The sequence below is a fragment of the Hylobates moloch genome, unplaced genomic scaffold, assembly GCF_009828535.3.
Source record: "Hylobates moloch isolate HMO894 unplaced genomic scaffold, HMol_V3 SCAFFOLD_14, whole genome shotgun sequence".
Taxonomy (NCBI): Eukaryota; Metazoa; Chordata; class Mammalia; order Primates; family Hylobatidae; genus Hylobates; species Hylobates moloch.
Genome location: NW_026652289.1, coordinates 63,593,735 through 63,611,344, shown reverse-complemented (window position 1 = coordinate 63,611,344; position 17,610 = coordinate 63,593,735). Strand labels below are relative to the sequence as shown.

The following is a 17,610-nucleotide window of genomic DNA, read 5'->3' as shown; positions in this document are numbered from 1 at the left end:
AGTACCTGTTTTGGGCCCCCTCTGGTCCATCATTCTGAGGGTGGCTCTCGGGGAAGGCTTCCTGGAGGAGGTATAATCATTTGAATTTAAAAAAACGAATGGCAGTGATCACTTTGGCAGCACATATACTAAAACTGGAATGATACAGAGAAGATTAGCATGGCCTCTGCACAAGGATGACATACAAATTTGTGAAGCATTCCATATTTTAATAAGAAAAACAGGCTAGGCATGTGCTGTAACCTCAGCACTTCGGGAGGCCGAGGCGGGCGGATCACCTGAGATCAGGAGTTTTTTTTTTTTTTTTTTGAGATGGAGTCTTGCTCTGTCGCCCAGGCTGGAGTGCAGTGGCGCAGTCTCGGCTCACTGCAAGCTCCGCCTCCCAGGTTCACGCCATTCTCCTGCCTCAGCCTCTCGGAGTAGCTGGGACTACAGGCGCCCGCCACTACAGCCGGCTAATTTTTTTTTTTTTTGTATTTTTAGTAGAGATGGGGTTTCACTGTGGTCTCGATCTCCTGACCTTGTGATCCGCCCGCCTCGGCCTCCCAAAGTGCTGGGATTACAAGCGTGAGCCACCGCGCCCGACCAGTCGGGAGTTCTATACCAGCCTGGCCAACATGGCAAAAGCCCATCTCTACTAAAAATACACAAAATTAGCCGGGCATGGTGGCATGTGCCTATAATCCCAGCTACTCGGGATGCTGAGGCAAGAGAATCACTTGAACTCAGGAGGCAGAAGTTGCAGTGAGCTGAGATCAAACCACTGCACTCCAGTCTGGGTGACAGAGTGAGACTCTGCATCCAAAAAAAAAAAAAAAGAAATGGTCCCAGGAGAAACCAGTAGGAAATAGGGGAAGCAGGATAGGGAAGAGGAACAGTACAAAGCAGCTAGATTTTTTTTTTTTGGAACGGAGTCTTGCTCTGTTGCCCAGGCTGGAGTACAGTGGCATGACCCAGTTCACTGCAGCCTCAAAAATCCCAGGCTCAAGTGATCCTCCCACCTTAGACTCCCAAGTAGCTAATTAAAAAAATAATTTAAAAAATATATATATATCAGTAATTACTAAAAATTAGTAGTAATTATACTACTTTAATAGTGTGCTAACATCTTCCACTGTGTTGTGAATTTACCTATTTTTATTTTGCTTTCCTTACCTTTTTTTTGCTTTATATATATTTGTGTTATTAGGTGGGTATAAATGTAGGATTGTTCTTTCTGATGATTTGGACCTTTTGTCATTATGAAGTGACCCTTTTATCTCTCATAATGCTTTTGCCTTAAAGTCTATGTGGACTAAAATTAATATAGACATATCAATCTTCTTTGGTTAGTATTTGACAGATTCTTTTCATCCTCTTACTTTCAACTTTTCTGTATTCTTATGTTTTATTTAGATATGCCTTTTTTTTTTTTTTTGGGGTGGAGTCTTGCTCTGTCACCCAGGCTGGAGTGCAGTGGTGCCATCTCAGCTCACTGCAACCTCTGCCTCCCAGGGTCAAGTGATTTTCCTGCCTCAGCCTCCAGAGTAACTGGGATTACAGGCACCTGCCATTATGCCTGGCTAATTTTTATATTTTTGTAGAGAATGGGTTTCACCATGTTGGCCAGGCCAGTCTCGAACTCCTGACATCAGGTGATCTCCCTGCCTCAGCCTCCCAAAGTGCTGGGATTACAGGCGTGAGCCACCGTGCCCAGCCTAGATATGCCTCTTGTGAACAGCTTATAACTGGGTTCATTTGCTTTGTCTAGTCTAGCAATCTTTGTCTTTTAACTGAGGCATTTAGTCCATTTACATTTATTAATATACTGATATGTGCATGTGTGCGCACACACATTATTTATTTATGTATATCCTATTGTTTTGTATTTTCCTCACCTTTTCTAAGGTTCCCTTTTCTATTCTTTTTGGCTTTCTTAATTATTCTTTATTTCATTTTTCTCCTTATGTAGTTTGCAAATTATACCTTTTTTTTTTTTTTTTGAGAGTTTCGCTCTGAGTCACCCAGGCTAAAGTGCAGGGGCATGATCTTGGCTCACTGCAACTTCTGCCTCCCCGGTTCAAGAGATTCTTGTGCCTTGCCCTCCCGAGTAGCTGGGACTACAGGTGCACCACCACTCGCAGCTAATACTTGTATTTTTAGTAAAGATGGAGTTTCACCATGTTGGCCAGGCTGGTCTTAAACTCCTGACCTCAAGTGATCTGCCCATCTCAGCCTCCCAAAGTGCTGCGATTACGGGCATGAGCCGCCACGCCTGGCCTGTGTTTTTAAGCCCATAAGACGTTGTTATTAATGTTAATACAACGTTTGTTTAGACTTACCCACACATGTACCATTTTCTTTGTTCCATGTTCCTTCTTGTCTCTCATTTTTTCCATCTAGGATCACTTTTTATTTCTGCCTGCTGGTGGCAAATACAGTTTTTGTTTGTATCGTCATTATTTTTTCTTACTTTTAAGATATCTTTTCACTGATTTTATAATTATTTTTAAAAATTTTTAGTGCCAATGAATTCTTGCCTATTGTTTGTACCTACAGTTGTGTTCTCCAGCTGCTGTGCCAGTTTAGACTACACTGTCACCTACCTCCTAAAGCACATAGCAAAAGAGGGCAAGGGGGATGGGCATGGTGGCTCAACACTGGTAATCCCAGCACTTTGGGAGTGGTATTTTTCTCTTAAGAATAGGGAAATTGGCTGGGCGCGGTGGCTCACGCTTGTAATCCCAGCACTTTGGGAGGCCAAGGCAGGCAGATCACGAGGTCAGGAGATAGAGACCACGGTGAAACCCCGTCTCTACTAAAAAAAAAACAAAAAATTAGCCGGGCGTGGTGGCGGGCGCCTGTAGTCCCAGCTACTCCGAGAGGCTGAGGCAGGAGAATGGCGTGAACCTGGCAGTGAGCCGAGATTGCGCCACTGCACTCCAGCCTGGGCGACAGAGCGAGACTCCGTCTCAAGAAAAAAAAAAAGAATAGGGAAATTAAGATAGGCATTTTTCTTTTCAGTCTGTTGGGAGGTAGTGGTGTTTATATCTAGTTCACACATTCACTGAAGTCCCAATTTTAGGTTTTTTAGACTTCCCACCTTAGAGGAGCCCTGAGTTTCTCTCAGTAGTGTGTATTGGAGTTTGCTCCGATCAGCTCACAAGAACCAAATATTTTTCGTGCCAGTTCTTAGTACCACTGACAGCTTGAAATCTATGGTGGGAACATTTACCTAATGGAAATCAACAAAAACTGAAACACTAAAAAATGTGCGTACAACATTGTGCTTATAGTTAATACTGAACTGTACACAAAGCAGTGCTTTGTTTTGTTGGAGAGCCAGTTACTAACACACCACTGGTTCTCTCTAATCACTCACTCCCATGAGACCACGAAAATTCAAGTTCAAGTTTACTGAGTTAAAAATTACTCACTGGACCAGGCTCAGTGGCTCACACCTATAATCCCTACACTTAGGGAGGCAGAGGCAGAAGGTTAGCTTGAGCCCAAGAGTTCAAGAACTGCCTGGACAACATAGCAAGACCCCATTCTCCACAAAAAGAAAAAATAAATAAATAAATAAATAATGGGCTGGGTGCAGTGGGTCACACCTGTAATTACAGCACTTTGGAAGGCTAAGGAGGGAGGATCACGTGAGAACCAGAAGTTCAAGACCAGCCTAGCCAACATAGTGAGAGCCCCATCTCTACAAAAAACAAAACAAAACAAAACCAAAAAAACAGTTGGACATGGTGGTGCCACTGCACTCCAGCCTGGGCAACAGAGCAAAACCTTGTCTCAAAAAAAAAAAAAAAAAAATTAAAAAGTTTAAAATTTTAAAAAAGTAAAATGATAAAGTTTCAGTCATGCAAGATGAATAAATTCTAGAGAGTTGCTGTACAGTATTGTGCTTATAGTTAATACTGAACTGTACACTTAAAAACCTGTTGGCCGGGTGCGGTGGCTCACGCCTATAATCCCAGCACTTTGGGAGGCCGAGGCAGGCAGATCACCAGGTCAGGAGATCAAGACCATCCTGGCTAACATGGTGAAACCCTGTCTCTACTACAAATACAAAAAAATTAGCCGGGCGTCTGTAGTCTCAGCTACTAGGGAGGCTAAGGCAGGAGAATGGTGTCAACTCAGGAGGCAGAGCTTGCAGTGAGCCGAGATCACGCCACTGCACTCCAACCTGGGTGACAGAGCGAGACTCCATCTCAAACAAAACAAAACAAAAAACAAATAAACAAACAAACAAACAAAAAAACTTGTTAAGAGGAGCTGGGCACGGTGGCTCATGCCTATAATCCCGGTACTTTGGGAGGCCAGGGCAGGCAGATCACTAGAGGCCAGTTCGAGACCAACCTGGCCAACATGGCAAAAACCCATCTCTACTAAAAATACGAAAATTAGTGGGACATGCTGGCACGCGCCTGTAGTCCCAGCTACTCAGGTGGCTGAGGCACGAGAATCCCTTGAGCCTTGGAGGTGGAGGTTGCAGTGAGCCGAGACTGTGCCACCACACTCCAGCGTGGGTGACAGAGCAAGACTATATCACAAAAATTAAAAAAAAAAATTAAAATTGCGAATAGGTTAGATAATAAAAAATAAAAATAAAATTAAAATGTCCAAAAGGCAAAAGTCAGTTTCATTGCTCAACTTGCCTTTGAATTCGTGACTTTTTTGGCCTGAGTATTCCTTACTTTCTTGCCAGCTCATTAGTGCATTAAAAAAAATTCTTTTTTCTTTTATCCATAATTGTTTTCAGAAGGTTATTCAGGGTACTTAGTCCACTTTAGTACCATAAAGTATCTTAGTATCTTAAAGTAGATATTGAGATAGTTGGACTAGATCAGCAGTTCTTAACATTTTTTGGACACAGACTCGATAATCTGATAACAGAGCTTGGATAACTTCTCCTCAGGAAAATGCACATACACAGAGATGAAATGTTGTATGCTTTTACTCCCCTGAAACTATCCATGGGCCCAAGAATAAGAATGTTGCCCAGGTTGGTCTTGAACTCCTGGCATCAAGAGATCCTCCCACATCTGCCTCCAAAGCACTGAGATTCCCTGTAGGTGTGAGCCACTGCATCAGGCTCAGAGCTAACTTTTGACAGCCTCTCCACATTTCCTGTCCTGAGCTAAGAGTTTCCAGGAGTCTCTCCTTGGGTGAGCTTGAGTTTCTGAACCGGGGCTTCCAGAATCTCCAAGACCTCTTGGGGGAGAAGCTGAGAGTTGTCAATTAAACCTTTCACAAAGCTAAAACACATGCAATGTTCCTTCAACCAGAGCTATCCACGTTTATTCATTCAGTGTTTATTGGCTCCTGGTCCAGCTGTCTACTGCTGCATAACATATCATATGTAAACTTAGTGGCTTATATAGTAATAATAATCAATTACATATTTCTCTCATGATTCTGGGAGTAACTGGGCTCAGCTAGGTAGCTCTTGCTCCGGGTCTCTCATGTGGCTGCAGTCATCCACAAGTGCTGGAATCATCTCAGCCTCTTCAGCACATGTTTGGCAGTTGATGCTGGTTGCAGGCTTGGTTTTCAGTGGGGCTTTTGGCTGGAACACCTACATGTGGCCTCTCTACATGTGGCCTTACTCTCTCTATGTGGCCTGGGTATCCTCACAGCATGGCAGGTGGGTTCTGAAAGGGAGCATCCAAAAAGAGATTTTAAAAAATTTAAAAAGGGACTGGGTGCAGTGACTCACGCCTGTAATCCCAGCACTTTGGGAGGCCAAGGCGGGTGGATCATGAGGTCAGGAGATCAAGACCATCCTGGCTAACATGGTGAAACCTCATCTCTACTAAAAATACAAAAAAAAAAAAAAAAAAGAGAGGGGAGAGGGATAGCATTAGGAGATATACTTCATGTAAATGACCAGTTAATGGGTGCAGCACACCAACATGGTACATGTATACATATGTAACAAACCTGCACGTTGTGCACTTGTACCCTAGAACTTAAAGTATATAAAAAAAAAAAAAATTAGCCAGGTGTGGTGGTGGGCGCCTGTAGTCCCAGCTACTCGGGAGGTTGAGGTAGGAGAATGGCATGAACCTGGGAGGCAGAGCTTGCAGTGAACTGAGATGGCGCCACTGCACTCCAGCCTGGGCAACAGAAAGAGACTCCATCCCCCCCAAAAAAATTAATAAAAAATAAAATAAAATAAAAATTTAAAAAGAGAGTGAGCCAGGAGGAAGCCATATTACCTTTTAGAACCTAGCCATGGATGTCACACAGCATTTCTGCCACATTCTGTTAATTAGATACAAGTCATTAGACCAGCCCATATTTAAAGGAAGGTCAGTTAGATTTTACCTCTTGATGGAAAGGATGTCAAAAAATTTGCCAGCCAGGCATGGTGGCTCATACCTGTAATCCCAGCACTTTGAGAGGATGAGGTGGGCAGTTTGTTTGAGCCCAGGAGTTCAACACCAGCCCGGGCAACATGGTGAAACCCTATCTCTACAAAAAAAAAAAAAAAAAAAAAAAATTAGCCGGGCATGGTGGTACGTGCCTGTGGTCCCAGCTACTCAGGAGGCTGAGGTGGGAGGATCACCTGAGCCTGGAGTTGAGGGGGCAGTGAGCCATTTCATTGCTCAACTTACCTTTGATTCATGATGGCGTCACCTCACTCCAGCCTGGGCAACAGAGTGAGACCCTGTCTTAAAAAAAAAAAATTGCAGATATGGTTTTTTTTTTGTTTTTTGTTTTTTTTTTGAGACTGGGTCTCTCTCTGTTGCCCAGGCTGGAGTGCAGTGGCACGATCTCGGCTCACTGCAACCTCCGCCTCTCAGGTTCAAGCGATTTTTCTGCCTCAGCCTCCCAAGTGGCTGGGATTACAGGCATGCGCCACCATGCCCAGCTACTTTTTTTGTATTTTTAGTAGAGACAGGGTTTCACCATATTGGCCAAGCTGGTCTCGAACTCCTAACCTCAGATGATTCACCCACCTCAGCCACCCAAAGTGCTGGGATTACAGGCGTGAACCACTGCGCCCAGCCCTGCAGACATGTTTTTGTTTTTGTTTTTGTTTTTTTGTTTTTGTTTTTTTTGAGACGGAGTCTCGCTCCGTCACCAGGCTGGAGTGCAGTGGCGCGATCTTGGCTCACTGCAACCTCTGCTTCCCAGGTTCAAGCAATTCTCCTACCTCAGCCTCCCGAGTAGCTGGGATTACAGGCGCGTGCCACCAACCCCAGCTAATTTTTCTGTTTTTAGTAGAGACGGGGTTTCACCATGTTGGTCAGGCTGGTCTCGATCTCGTGACCTCATGATCCACCCGCCTTGGCCTCCCAAAGTGCTGGGATTACAGGCATGAGCCACCGCGCCCAGCCTGCAGACATGTTTTAAACCCACCACATCCCCTTTCTGTTTGTCAAGCACTTAGAATAGAACAGTAAATACTACAAACCATGCCCTGTGGTGCTTACAGTCTAGTGGTAGAGCTAAACATTAATAAAATAACATTACAAATAGGTACACAATTATGAACTTTGATGGTGCTATGGAAGATGATTCCAGGGAGCCATGAGAATTTATATCACACATTTTTATGACCTAGACCAGGGAACCAAGAGAGCATTCTCTGCAGAAGAGACATTTGGATTGAGATCTGGAACACCATTGGATGTTAACTCAGTGAAGTGGGTTGAACAAGAACCTTCCAGGCTGAGGGGACACCAGGCCAAGGCCCTAGGGTAGGAGAGACAGCAGCCTGAGAGGCAGCTAGTATGTCTTGAGACAGCTAGCAGGGACAGGAAGTATGAAACAAGACCGCAGTGGTGGGCTAGGGCCAGGCCCCTGGGCACTGTAGGCTGGGTAATGGTATTGGTCTTCTGCATAAAAGTTGTGGGAAGCTGGCTGGGTGCGGTGGCTTATGCCTGTAATCCCAGCACTTTGAGAGGCCGAGGTGGGCGGATCATGAGGTCAAGATATCGAGACCATCCTGGCCAACATGGTGAAACCCCGTCTCTACTAAAAATACAAAAAATTAGCCGGACGTGGTGGCAGGCACCTGTAGTCCCAGCTACTCGGGAGGCTGAGGCAGGAGAATCACTTGAACCCTGGAGGCAGAGGTTGCAGTGAGCTGAGATTGCACCACTGCACTCCAGCCTGGGCGACAAAAAAAAAAAAAGAAAGAAAAAAAAAAGAAAAAAGGTGTGGAAAGCTGTTGAAGGGTCACATACTGGAGAGTGATGTGAACAGATTTACAACTTAAAGATCACTTTGGCTGCTGGGTAGATGGCCCCAGCCAGACGCTGAGTCAGGCCTGGGAGGGCTGGGAACCTCCTATCTGCAGTTCCTCCCCTCCCCATGAGACTCTCCCACATAGGCTGAAACCAGCTGCAGCCTTGGCCCTATACCTCCTTGTCTGAGATTTCAGGCTGAGCACCCTACACTTAACCTACTCAGTCCCTCCTCCCAGACACAGGAAGTCCTGCCATTTTGCATTACTCGGTGAGTCACCCCTTATTTGTCAGACAGTGGGTGTAATGGATTAAAAGGTGGTCCCAAAAGATGTGTCTACATCCTAATTCCCAGAACCTGTGAATGTAACCAAATTTGGAAAAAGGGTCTTCATGGATGTAACTAATTAAGGATTTTGAGAAGAGGAGGACATCCTGGATTATCTGGGTAGACCCTAAATTCTATGTGTCCTTAGGGTCTTATAAGAAGTGAGGCACAGGGAGATTTGACTAGAACAGAAGAGGAAGAAGCAGTGTGACCACAGAGAGGGAGATTGGAGTGATGTGGCTATAAGCCAAGGAAGGCCAACAGCTGCCAGAGCTGGAAGGGTCAAAGAACAACATCTCCCCTAGAGCCTCCACAGGGAGTACAGCCCTGCCAATGCCTTGATTTTGGCCTAGTGGTCTGATCTTGAACTTCTGGCCTCCAGAACTGTAAGAGAATAAATCTCTGGTTGTTCTAAGCCGCCCAGTCTGTGGTAATTTGTTACAGCAGCCACAGGAAATTAATGCAGTTGGGTACTTCTCAAGCTGCTCCTTCCTGATGAGCTGTACAGGCTCCCTCTCCTTCAGGGGACCTCTAAATGTTGGGGTGCCCTGGGCTCAGTTCTCAGACTACTTTTTTCTCTATTCTCTATCCCTACATGATCTCATCCATTCACTTGGCTTTAAAATACCATTTATTGGCTGGACGCGGTGGCTCATGCCTGTAATCCTAGCACTTTGGGAGGCCGAGGCAGGTGGATCACCTGAGGTCAGGATTTTGAGACCAGCCTGGCCAACATGGTGAAACCCTACCTTTACTAAAAATACAAAAAAATTAGCAGGGCATGGTGGGGCCTGTAGTCCCAAACTGAGGCAGGAGAATTGCTTGAACCCAGGAGGCAGAGGCTGCAGTGAGCCGAGATCGTGCCACTGCACTCCAGCCTGAGCAACAAGAGCAAAAACTCTGTCTCAAAAGAAAAAAAAATTTATTTGCTAATATCCTCAAATTTTATCTCCATCCAGACCCTTCTCCTGGAGCCCAGCCATCCCCAGAGGTAGATGAAAAGAGAACTCTTGTTCCATGCTCACCACCACATCTGTCCCTGGCCCAGGCTGCCCCAGTCACTCCATGCTCCAGTTGGAAATGTCATAGCTATCCTGGATTTCTCCATTTCCCTCATGCAGTTTATCCAAACTGCTAGCAAGTCTTGTCTTGTTGCTTAGGTCTTATAATCTCTCCCAAATCTGTCCATTCCCCTCTGAACTGCCATCACTGCAGCCACAGCATCTCTCACTCAGGTGACTGTGCCAGCTGCCTGATGACTCCCATGTCGACTCTCATCCCCCTCCATCCCTTCTTACAGCAGCCAGGGTGATTTTTTAAGAAACAAATTAGATCAGGTTGCAGTTTTTTGAATACCTTTATTGAGGTATAGTTGACATGCAATTAATTGCACACTTAAAGCGTACAATTTGCTAAGTTTTGATGTATATCCATGAAAGCATCAGTATAATAAAGATAACAACCATATCTATGTGATCCAGGCAACTCAGGAGGCAGAGGCAGGAGCATTGCTTAAGACCATGAGTTTGAGACCAGCCTAGGCAACATAGTGAGACCCCATTTCTACAAAAAATAAAAACCAATTAGCCAGGTGTTATGGCATGTGCCTGTAGTCCCAGCTACTTGGGAGGCTGAGGCAGGAGGATTCTCTGAGCCTGGGAATTTGAGGCTGCAGTGAACTGTGATTGCACTACTGCACACCAGCCTGGGTGACAAAGTGAGATCCCGACTCAAAGAAAAAAATGAAGGCCGGGCACGCTGGCTCATGCCTGTAATCCTAGCACTTTGGAAGGCTGAGGCGGGCGGATCACGAGGTCAAGAGATCGAGACCATACTGGCCAACATGGTGAAACCGTGGTCTCTACTAAAAATACAAAAATTAGCTGGGCATGGTGGCTCGTGCCTGTAGTCCCAGCAACTCAGGAGGCTGAGGCAGGAGATTCACTTGAACCTGGGAGGCAGAAGTTGCAGTGAGCCGAGATTGTGCCACTGCACTCCAGCGTGGCAACAGAGTAAGACTTTGCCTAAAAAAAAAAAAAAAGAAAAAAGAAAAAATGAAACAGAACTATACCTATGACCTCCGAAAGTTTTCTCACACTCCTTTGAAATCCAGCTTTCCTTCCCCACCTCCCATCCCCAGGCAATCACTGATCTGCTTTCTGTCATTACCAACTAGTTTACGTCTTCTGAATTTTATGTGATAGAAAATAGTATGTACTTTTTTTTTTTTTTTTGAGGCAGAGTCTCGCTCTGTCGCCCAGGCTGGAGTGTAGTGGTGCAATCTCGGCTCACTGCTAGCTCTGCCTCCCAGGTTCACGCCATTCTCCTGCCTCAGCCTCTCCGAGTAGCTGGGACTACAGGCACCTTCCACCACGCCCGGCTAATTTTTTGTATTTTTAGTAGAGATGGGGTTTCACTGTGTTAGCCAGGATGGTCTCGATCTCCTGACTTCATGATCCGCCCACCTCGGCCTCCCAAAGTTTTGGGATTACAGGTGTGAGCCACCACGTCTGGCCTCTTTTTTTTTTTTTTTTTTTTTTCTTAAAGACAGGGTCTCACTCCGTCACCCAGGCTGGCGTGCAATGGCGCGATCACGGCTCACTGCAACTGCAGCCTTGACCTCCTGGGCTCAAGCAATCCTCCTACATCTGCCTCCCAAGTAGCTGGGACTACAGGCATGCACCACGACATGCTCGGCTAAAGTTTTCTTCTTTTCTTTTCTTTTTTTTGAGACAGGGTCTCGCTCTGTCGCCCGGGCTGGAGAGCAGTGGCACGATCTCGGCTCACTGCAAGATCTACCTCCATAGTTCACGCCATTCTCCTGCCCTCCTGCCTCAGCCTCTCAAGTAGCTTGGCGCCCGCCACCACGCCTGGCTTGTGTGTGTGTGTGTGTGTGTGTGTGTGTGTGTGTGTGTGTGTGTGTGTGTGTTTAGTAGAGACGGGGTTTCACCATGACCCCTGACTTCATGATCCGCCCGCCTCCGCCTCCCAAAGTGCTGGGATCACAAGCGTGAGCCACCGCGTCCGGCCAATTTTTTTGTACTTTTTGTAGGATGGGGTTTCACCATGTTGCCCAGGCTGGTCTCAAACTCCTGAACTCAAATCAATCGCCCACTTCAGCCTCCGAAAGTGCTGCAAGTACAGGCGCAAGCCACTGTGCCTGGCCTATATGCTCTTTTTTATATGGCTTAATAATTTTGAAATTCATCCATGTTCATTGTATCAGTATTTTTTTTATTGCTGAGTAATAAGTATTCCATTGTATGAATATACCACAATTTTTTACCCATTCACTTGATGATGAACATTTGGGCTGTCCAGTTTTTAGCTATTATATGCAAGGCTGCTGTAACCATTCATGTATAGGTCTTTGTATGAGCTTCTGCTGTCGTTTTTCTTGGGTAAATACCTAGGAGAGAAGTGACTGGATCATGTAGTAGGTGTATGTTTAGCTTTTTGAGAAATTGCCAAACTGTTTCTATTTTTATTTTTTTGAGACAGAGTCTCGCTCTGTTGCCCAGGCTGGAGTGCAGTGGTGCAGTCTTGGCTCACCGCAACTTCTGCCTCCTGTGTTCAAGCAATTCTCGTGCCTCAGCCTCCCAAGTAGCTGGGACTGCAGGCGCACACCACCACACCTGGATAATTTTTTGTATTTTTTTAGTAGAGATGGGTTTTGCCATGTTGGCCAGGCTGGTCTTGAACTCCTGACCTCAAGTGATCTGCCCCCCTCAGCCTCCCAAAGTATTGGGATTGAGCCATCCCAAAGATTGGGCATGAGCCATCATGCCCGTCCAAACTTTTTTTTGTTTTTTTGAGATGGAGTCTCACTCTGTTGCCTAGGCTGGAGTGCAGTGGTGGCACAATCTCAGCTCACTGCAACCTCCGCCTCCCAGGTTCAAGTGTTTCTTCTGCCTCAGCCTCCCGAGTAGCTGGGGTTACAGGCGTGTGCCACCACACCCAGCTAATTTTTGTGTTTTTAGTAGAGATGGGGTTTCACCATGTTGGCCAGGCTGGTCTTGAACTCCTGACCTCAGGTGATCTGCTCACCTTGGCCTCCCAAAGTGCTGGGATTACAAGCATGAACCACCATGCCCGGCCAGTTTTCTAAAGTGCTTATACATTCCTACCACTAGTGTGGAACTGGTTATAGTTGTTTCACATTCTTGCCAACACTTCATATGGTCAGTCTTTTAATTTTCGCTTTTTTAGTGGGTGTGCAGTGGTATTTCACTGTGTTTTAGTTTACATTTCTTATAACCAAAGAGGATCCTTTCATGTGCTTATTTGCAATTTGTGTATCTTCTTTAGCAAAGTGTCCATTGAAAATTTTTGTTCATTTTTTACATTAGTTTTTTGTATTGAGTGTATATATTTTTATGTATTCTAGATACAAATCATTTATTCTTCATCTATTCTAAGTATATAAGGAAGTTTTTTTAAAAATATATTCTAGATACAAGTCCTTTGTTGGATATATGTTTTGCAAATATTTTCTCCCACCGATAGCTGTCTTTTCGTTTTTCTAGTGGTATCATTAGAGAGCAAAATTTTAAATTTTAATGAAGTTTATAAACCTTTTCACTGATTATTAGTGTTTTGCCCGACCTAAGGTTTTAAAGATTTTCCCCTACGTCTTCTTCTAGAAGTTGTATAGTTTTTGTTTTTTTTTTTGAGACGGAGTCTCGCTCTGTCGCCCAGGCTGGAGTGCAGTGGTGCGGTCTCGGCTCACTGCAAGCTCCGCCTCCCGGGTTCACGCCATTCTCCTGCCTCAGCCTCTCCGAGTAGCTGGGACTACAGGCGCCCGCCACCACGCCCGGCTAATTTTTTTGTATTTTTAGTAGAGACGGGGTTTCACTGTGTTAGCCAGGATGGTCTCAATCTCCTGACCTCGTGATCCGCCTGCCTCGGCCTCCCAAAGTGCTGGGATTACAAGCGTGAGCCACCGTGCCCGGCCGAAGTTGTATAGTTTTTGCTCTTGTATTTAGATTTGTGGCCCACTTGGATTAATTTTTGTGTATGGTGTGAAGTAAGGATAGAGGTTCATTTTGTTTGCCACGAGATATCCAGTTGTTCTAGCACCATTTGTTGAAAATACTATCTTTTCCCCAAAGGTACTTTGTCACCTTCATAAAAAATCAATTGATAATATGTGTATATATCTATTTCTGGATGGCCTTTTCTTTTTCAGTGTTCTATATGTTTATCTTTACATCAATACCACACTGTCTTGATTATTGTAGCTCTGTCTGTAATCTTGAAATCAATTAGGGCCAGTAATCTAATTGTATAATACTTTAAAAAATTGTTTTGGCTATTCAAGGTCCTTTGCATTTCCACATACATTTAGAATCAGCTTGTTGTTTACTACAAAAAAAAAAAAAAGATTGCCGCAATTTTGATAGGAATTATTTTGAATCTATATGCCAATTTCAGAAAATTGTAATCTTGAAAACATCAGGTCTTCTGATCCATGAACACAGTATCTCTCACCACTTATTTCGATCTTCTTTAATTGCTTGCACATCTTTTGTCAGATTTATCCCTAAATATTTTGGAGTTCTGATGGTATTATAGATTGTTTTTATAATGTCAATTTCCAAGTGTTTTTTGCTTATATAGAGAAACACAATTACTTTTCATATGTTAATCTTATATCCTGCAACTTTGCTAACCTCAGTTATTCATTTTATTTATTTATTTATTTTTTTGAGATGGAGTCTTGCTCTGTTGGCCAGGCTGGAGTGCAGTGGCATGATCTTGGCTCACTGCAACCTCTGCCTCCCGGGTTCAAGCGATTCTCCTGCCTCAGCCTCCCGAGTAGCTGGGATTACAGGTGCCTGCCACCACTCCCGGCTAATTTTTGTATTTCTAGTAGAGACGGGGTTTCACCATGTTGGCCAGGCTGGTCTCGAACTCCTGACCTCAGGTGATCCGCCCACCTCAGCCTCCCAAAGTGCTGGGATTACAGGCATGAGCCACTGTGCCTGGCCCCTCACTTACTCATTTTAGGTTTCCTAGATTACTTAAGATTTTCCATATACGTGCCATTTATAAATAAAGACACTTTTACTTTTTTCTTTCCAAACTATATGGTTTATATTTTTCTTCCTATATTGCATTGACTAGAACCCCCAGTATAATATTGAATAGAAGTGGTAAGAACAGATATTTTTTGCCTCATTCTCAATCTTAGAGTGAAAGCATTCAATCTTTAACCATTAAGTATGATTTTGTTGTTGTTGTTTTTAGAGAGTAGGTCTGGCTCTGTTGCCCAGGCTGGAGTGCAGTGGCGTGATCTCAGCTCTGCAATCTCCACCTCCCCAGGCTCAAGTGGTCCTCCCACCTCAGCCTCCCAAGTAGCTGGGACTACAGGTATGCACCACCATACCTGGCTAATTTTTGTCTTTTTTGTAGGGACGAGGTTTCACCATGTTGCCCAGGCTGGCCTCGAAATCCTGAGCTCAAGTGATCCACCCTTCTTGACCTCTCAAAGTGCTGGGATTACAGGCGTGAGCAGCCATGCCTTCTTGGAATATCTCTGTCTGGTTTTGGTATCAGGGTAAGGCTGGCCTCATAGAATAAGTTGGGAAGTATTCCCTCCTTTTCAATATTCTGGAAGATTTTATATCAAGTGGGTATTATTTCTTCCTTAAATGTTTAGTAGAGTTCACTAGTGAAGGCATCTGGGGCTGGAGGGTTTCATTTTTTTGTGTGTGTGGGAAGGTTTTTAACTATTATATAAATTCCAGTACATATTTATTCTTGAATGTGTGTCACACTTTTGTGTAAACCCTCAGGGCCTTCCCCTCACTCCTCCCTAAGTCCTTACTGTGACTCCCAAGGCCCTGTCTCCTGTCTGGTAGGCTCCTGCCCTCCTCTGCAGCCCTTCCACATGCTGCCTTCCCCTTAAGCAAGAACCCCCAAGAAGCTTCTTGCCCACCTCTCTACTTAGAGTCTTACTGCCTTCCCCTCACCATGTTCCAGTAACATGGGTCTTCTGGCTATCCCAAGACTATGCCAAGCTCTTCCCCACCTCAAGCCCTTGGCATTGCCTTTCTCCATCTGGAAAGCTCTTCCACAGGCTCTTTGCATGGTTGTTTCTCATTCTCAATCCCCAGGTCTCAGATAATGTGTCAGGAAGGTCTTCCCTGACTTTTGTTATATCCAGGGGAGGGCCTCCTGGATACTATCTCCCACAGAATCTCATTTACTTCCTTCATAATATATAATATACAGATCACACTCCATCATTGTTTACTTACAATATTAGTCTGTTATCATGCTGCTAATAAAGACATACCCAAGACTGGGAAATTTATAAAGAGGTTTAATGGACTCACAGTTCTGCACGGCTTGGAGGCCTCACAATCATGGCAGAAGACAAAGGAAGAGCAAAGTCACATCTTACATGGCAGCAGGCAAGAGAGTGTGTGCAAGAGAACTCCTCTTTATAAAACCATCAGATCTCGTGAGACTTATTCACTGTCATGAGAACAGCATGGGAAAGACTCGCCCCCATGACTCAATGATCTCCCACCAGGTCCCTCCCACAACACATGGGAATTATGGGAACTACAATTCAAGATGAGATTTGGGTGGGGACACGGCCAAGCCATATGGCTTACTTCCAGTGCCTTAAGAGCAAGGATCTTGTCTGTCTTGTTTATGGCTGTATCCCCTGCACCCAGCACAAGATCTGGCACAAACTAAGCATTCAATGACTATTTGTTGAATAAGTAGAGTAACAGGATGGCCTATTGGTCAATCAGGCTGTACATCACAGAAGCAGTGAGTCTCCTGTGAGCCAGTTGGTTGGTCTGAGGATTTGGTCAGCCTGGAGTAGGTCAGGCAGCTGTTGAGTGGGCCACTTACTCTGTGGGGTTGGTCTGTGTGAGTGACAAGCCAATTGCAAAGCCAGGTCAGGATGTTGGGGGGATACAAGAAGGAAAAGGCCCAGGCCTACCCCTAAGAAGATTCTTGCCCACCTCTCTATTTAGAGTCTTACTGCTCCCCATTCCCTGGCCAGGAGGTGACATGGGGATGGCCTGGGGGAGTGGGGAGGCTATAGAGCCTGTCCCAAACTGGCAGCTGCTCCTCAGTAATTCTGCTGCAGCGCTTTCAAATCCCATGAACCTCACCTCGTGGCTGCAAGGCTCAGGAAGAGCCTGTGGGGGAGGCATAGAGAGGGCTTTGTGGCTTCCTCACCACCCCGCCTCCTAACCTCCCCTGACCTGGGCTCTCTGCTCATGGAAAGTCCCCCTCTGGACCTGGCTGCCTAGCCCCAGGAGACAGGCGGTAGGGCACGTCGCCAGTATCTGTTCTCTGCAGGAGCAGAACATGAGCCTGTACCTCTAGGGGCCACTCCTTACAACTGAACCCACCCTATGTACCCTTCATAGACCAGGGGAAGCCCAGCTCTCTGGCTGAGGGAGGGGCTTTGGATAGAAGTTGGATATGGGACAGTTATTCCCAGATCGCGCCAGGAACACCCCTCCTGTGGGGTCATGGATGTGGCTAGAGTCCCATGGAGTATGTGTAGGAGGGTGTCAGAGCTGCTTGTATGGAAGCAGCTGTTTGCAATAACTGGGCCGCAGCACCCAGGCCGCTAGCAATCACCGAGCTTCCATCCTGCTTGCTGACAAACTCCATGACCAGGAGGCCCCACTCATGGTGACATCATCCCCTTGCACGCTGCTGAGGGAAATGAGCTCAGGGCGGCCATCAGAGGCGGCTTGTTTACTTACAGGGACCCTGGCTGTCAGCAGCTATTTGACCAGACATTCCCTGTCCTGGCCAGCATGAAGCAGAAATTTCCTTAAACACATTACTTTGGCCACAACCCATTGCCTGCTCTCTTGCTTTCAATTTTTTTCAAGAGGAAAATTCCTAGTTCTGGCCCCAAACAGAGCAGCCAGATATGGTGAGGGGCCGTCACAATGACTCCCAGAGGGTCTTTTGCAGTTTAAGTTACTCCCATCTCCAGGGTAATTCCTAGAGCTGAGAGACCATCAAACCAATTATCTGTGACCCATGTTGGGGATGGTCATTGGGGTGGCCAGCATGACCTCCAGGCAGACCCTCTCCTTGCTTCCCTCA

The 17,610-nt window shown here is 45.6% G+C and overlaps 1 protein-coding gene and 1 non-coding gene across 2 annotated transcripts in view; one reads left to right on the top strand and one right to left on the bottom strand.

Annotated features, from left to right (window-relative positions):
• Window positions 1-17,610, bottom strand: part of CILP (cartilage intermediate layer protein) — a 195,402-nt gene that overhangs the window by 34,019 nt on the left and 143,773 nt on the right. Inside the window, exon 2 of the mRNA XM_032175147.2 lies at window positions 2,322-2,404. The gene's annotated coding sequence lies outside the window, so the exon portion shown is untranslated. The remainder of the gene's footprint in view (window positions 1-2,321; window positions 2,405-17,610) is intronic.
• On the top strand, window positions 105-211 carry LOC116482853 (U6 spliceosomal RNA). Its single transcript, XR_004252101.1, has one exon. It is a non-coding gene; the product is annotated as a U6 spliceosomal RNA (small nuclear RNA).